Below are 5,436 nucleotides of genomic sequence, written 5' to 3'. Positions count from 1 at the left end.
AATATATTTTTACTCGTAATGAGAGCGTCATAAAAAAATCTATAAAAAAGACACCGGCGTCTCATTCTGCGTCAAAGGGTAAAGCATTGCAAACAAAATATAAAATTTCATTGTATATCAAACTTGCTTTCATTTTTCATTTGCTATTTTTTTGTCTTTCCAAACTGCGATTTCTGCAATCGTGGAATCTTGGGCGCGAATTCAATTTTGGCAATACCAAAATTGTTTCCACTCTAATCTCATCACCACATCTTGATACCCTGGAATCTTACTTCATTCATATGAATGCCGATTCCATTGTTACCGATATCAGTTCCTCAAGACCTCCCCATAGCGTGTGAAATGCATTCTGCCCTGAATCGCCCCTTTCGACCACAGTGGTTTTTTTCTGATTTTTCGCCCCGCGATGGACTGGTGGTAAAGATATGAATGTAAAGACGTGATGGTAAAGATAAGACACTGAAGCTAAGCATCACTGGCTGCGATCAATAAGTTGGTAGGTGACCACTTTGATCAGCTTGCGTAGGGACTGAAGGGGTGCGGTATTGATCCTCTTTAAACTGTTCTACAGTAAAGTACTTGTCTTCGCACGCAGGTTGTGTGACTACGAAAGCAGGGGTGCCATGCCCTCTGTAAAGGATCAAAATTGTGACGGCATGCCTTCGGATCATCCTCAGGGATGCTTCCCAGACTTTCGCCAGTAGCCCATTGTACGACGTAAATAAAGTACCTACCTTCCTTTCTGTTTTTTTCACCTTAATTTTTGTTTAACTCTCAGCTACTGCTACGGTTTTATCAATTTTATTTCCCATTTTTCGTTGGCAACTTAATGTTTTATATTTTAAATCAGTTTGGCTTCTTCTCATCCAAGTCTAGCAAGACGTCAAAATGGGCGGCTATTTTTGATTGCTTGAAACATTTCGAATTTTACATCCATCTGCATATTTTTGATGCCAATAAAGCTTTGTAATACACAATGAATACTAATATTTATTCTTTTTTGGTTGTTAACCCCAAATTTTAATGAATTAGGAGCGTCTGACGAAATTTGGTATCGTCTTACATTGCTCTAGTCCCCGAACTTTACAAGTCTAAGACTAATGTGGATATTTGCGAAGGTGATTGTCGGAGATCTTGTATAGTTTGTCAATGTAAGGAAATTCCTTAGCCATTCGTCTGGAGTGGTGGCGGTTACTATTATTACTAGGTTTAACTATTTCAAGTAGGGGCTTTATGTCAATTTTTAAGACAGGTTATGACTCGAGTTGGCGAGAGAAAGGGAATCAGGGGGAAAAGAAGCTCCCCTCTTTGAAATGTGCGATTTCTTGTTTCCATAGCAGCAAATGGCCTTGAACTTCGTTTCCGAGGGGAGTTCTCTCTATAGACAAGCTATATAGGGAGTAGTTAAGCTGAGGAGGAAAATTCACTTTTCCTCTTTAACTATTTTCTCTCTCTCTCTCTCTTTTTCTTGCTCGGAAGGAGTGGAAGTGTGTTGCCAATTGATCGAAATCGACAATAACCATATTTTTATTCAAAACTTTACCAACGTCTCTTCAACACTGAATCCTCAACGCGATTCATAAAATATAATTTTTTTCGTTACTTATAAACAAATAATTTAATACATATAGTTAATGATTCAAACTTTTTTTACGGATTTTCAGTTGTGAATTATAGTTGAAATGGGATTTTCTCAGCATGCTAGTTTCGGATTTGTCCCTTTCTAACACAGTGTAGGATGATGGGAAAGTTTTTTTTTTATGGGAAATGGACGGGAAAATTATTGCTTTTTTCTGACAATTCATTTAGTTTCGGTTTTAAGCAACTATGTATACGAATAATTCGAATTCTTCGCGACTCTTTATGCTACTCGCTACTGAGACCAAAATCTTTTCATAACTTCATTAATTTGATAAGTTACACAAATTGTTATACTTCTTAAGTAGAGTGGACGGAAAAAAGATATCACCTTGACTGTTTCTAATGATCGAATTTTTACTTATTAACACTACCAACCATAATTCAATAGGTTGTCCTCAAATACGCTAAGTAATTAAGGTATATTATTAACAAGTTGTGCTGAAATAGCCGAGTTGGCAGGGGGCTGGACTCATGTTCGTGAGAACAAAAGTTCGAATCTAGCCGGCCGAAGACTCCCAGTGTAGTAAATGGTGACTGGTGCGCGTTAAATCTGTCGAGTACAAAGTCCTCTATGTTCCCATATCAAGTTAGACATCTGGAGGTACTGAATTGGAGATTGATCGTTCTTTGGTTCAGGGTAAAATTACGATCTGCGGATGAATGATTGGGTCTACCCTACAAACGGGTGTGACTTATGGATGTGCAGAAGTCGCATTCTTGGCGTTAGGTAGCGCCACTGGAAAACAAGAGCCATCGCACCTTTGTCTTAATAGCCTATGACAACAACAACAACATTAACTAAGTTATGGAATCAAACACAGAAATGAATAAACATCTTTTTACCGACAAATTTGGATCTTAAGCATGAAAACATGGCGAGGACTGGAGCAGCCGCAGTCTAAAAGTTATGGTTCCACTGACCAGTAGAATGGACGAAAATTTGAAACCCTTAATGCTAATTTTATTCTTTTCATTTCGAAATTTTGCTACTACAACTCGGGAATGTTTTAAGCTATTCAAATACTTTTTCACACAATTATAAAGTTGGAGGATGTAATTAATCACAATTACTAAATTCCGTAGTTTTCACTTCAAAGCGCCATAAAAAAGACCTACTACAGCATTCCCTATACAAAGAAATAATAGAACTATTACCAAATTTAATAAATGACGCCAAATAGACTTTAGCGAATTTTCTACAACCTTTTGAAACTAACAAATTCAGACAATTTCAAGTAAAAAATTATTTTAGATACTTATTTATTATTTTATTTGATGACAACCAAAAATATTTTTCAGTGTAAGATTTGCAAACTTTTTTAACCATAAAATTATACTAACAAAGCAGCAATTTTAAATAAAATAAGTCACAATTTAAATCTAAAATTTAAAGTGTAACTTGTTTAATATTTTATAACACCGTAACTATTCGACCGATTTCATTCAAATTTTGCAATTTATTATTAATATCATATAGTTAAAAAAATATGTAAAATTTTGAATCCCTTACAATTACAGCATCATTAGAAATATTTTTCGTTTACATTAGTATTTGGTAGTCTAGGTCAGTGTTCCTCAACCTTTTTATCACCGCGGACCTGTCAACGTTTGATAACTTTACCGCGGCCCGCTGGAGGAGGGGGGGGGTGCTTTGATTGTTTATATTTTAGATTATTTTGATTTATTAATTTTAATTTAATTGTATTTAAACATGCCCTCAGAATAAAATACAGTTAAATCAGAAAATAAATNGTCAGTGTTCCCCAACCTTTTTATCACCGCGGACCTGTCAACGTTTGATAACTTTACCGCGGCCCGCTGGAGGAGGGGGGGGGGGCTTTGATTGTTTATATTTTAGATTATTTTGATTTATTAATTTTAATTTAATTGTATTTAAACATGCCCTCAGAATAAAATACAGTTAAATCAGAAAATAAATATAAAGTTATTTAACATTTTAACTTACTAGAACGTTAAATCAATGAGAGCCCTGAGCTTGTTTCTTTGCAATGAGACGGTTCCACCTGGGGGTAATCGGAGACAATGACACCCGAAGTGTGTTGATCATGTCCAGTTTATTCCGTAGCTTTGGTTTGTTTTGGTTGCTGTTACTGCAGAAAACCCAGCTTCACGCAGATAGGTTGTCGGAAATGGCAATAGGGATTTAAATGCTGTGATGGCAATCTTTTTACTTTTTAAAACATTAAAAATTTTTTGTCACTACCTTCGAGGGCCCTTTTTTTAAAATAAATAAAATTTTAATGGAACACATATTTTTAATTTGGGGTATAAACCTGGGAATTTAAATTCAGTTTCAAAATGAAAAGGGTAGGCCCGGTACCATTTGATCCACGGACCGGTACCGGTCCGCGGGCCGGGGGTTGGGGAACACTGCTCTATAGTATTAACCTATAAACTTCAAACTGGGCACGAAATTAGAGTTTAATTTGACAAACAATTGTACCAAAGCAATTTTTTTATAGACCTATTAGTGGGCCCACAATGACCCAAAATATATTTTGTTGACTAACCGGGAGGAAATGTGTTAAGCTAAATATTCGTGAGGCTGGCATGTAAAGCGTGGCGAAGTTGGTAGCGCTTTGGGAAAGTTAGATTTGTTGTCCCGGAGACCCTGGGATCGAAACCCTGCGAGGATCGACTTTCAATTCTTTTTTTAGATTATTTTTTTTCTATATTTTTCGATATTTTAACGTGGATACAAAAGTTCTGTATATAAAAATAACTGTATTTTCCTTAGGAGTTAGCGAATAATAGCTAATAAACGGATAAATTTCGGATAATTTTTAATTATTTATTTTTTCTATTTTGTATCATTTTTTTAACTTCTTTTTCAATATTTTTAAATGAATAAAGTGTTCTATATATAAAAAGAATTATTTTTCTTTGCTAAAGAGCAAATAATGGCTGAAAAAGGGGCAAAAATTGTATCAAGAGGCACGCACACATCACACCTCGTAACTATTTATAATATTGACTTATAAACTTCAAACTGGACACGAACTTAGAGTTTAATTTAACAATCAATTATAACAAAGAAATTTTTTATAGACCTATTAGTGGGCCCACAATGACCCAAAATATATTTTGTTGACTAACCGGGAGGAAGTGTTTTAAGCTAAATATTCGTGAGGCTCGCATGTGAAGAGTGGCGAAGTTGGTAGCGCTTTGGGGAAGTTAGATTCATGGAGCTAGGAGTAGATGGAGGAGACACTAGCAGAAATTCGTGAAGCCGAAAGCTCAGCAATGTTAACCGCGAAATTAACCGTCGGCCATCTTACATATTCCAAAACATTGGCAGTTGTAGCTCGTTTATGCTTAAAATGTCGTATGTTCGGACAGTCATTATCGTTTTTATTTTATTCGTTATTCGAGTAGTCTTACTTTGTCTTATTATTTTTACTTGGAAATTACGTCTTTTACCAGATAACTATGACTTCTTGAAATCTGAAAATTAATATTTTTTTCTGATGTTATGAAAACCAGAAAGTATCCCATAGCATTGCAAATATGAAATAGATAAAAAAATTTAAATTTATTAAAAATCTAATATGATATACAAGTGATTGCATATAATATTAGGTAATAAAAAGTACTCCATGATTATATATACATTTATTCTAAGCTATATAGTGATTTAGTTTTTGCTTAATGTTAAGGTATTGATAGTGTTTGTTCTATACCTTCATTTAATGTAATTTCTCCGAAAAAATAATAATAATAATTTTTTTTAAAGCGTAGGGTTTTCAAATCCCTAAACAAAGTCCTTTTTTAAAT

The sequence above is a fragment of the Parasteatoda tepidariorum genome, chromosome 10 (genome assembly GCF_043381705.1).
Source record: "Parasteatoda tepidariorum isolate YZ-2023 chromosome 10, CAS_Ptep_4.0, whole genome shotgun sequence".
In the NCBI taxonomy this organism is placed as follows: Eukaryota; Metazoa; Arthropoda; class Arachnida; order Araneae; family Theridiidae; genus Parasteatoda; species Parasteatoda tepidariorum.
This window is presented reverse-complemented; position numbering follows the sequence as displayed.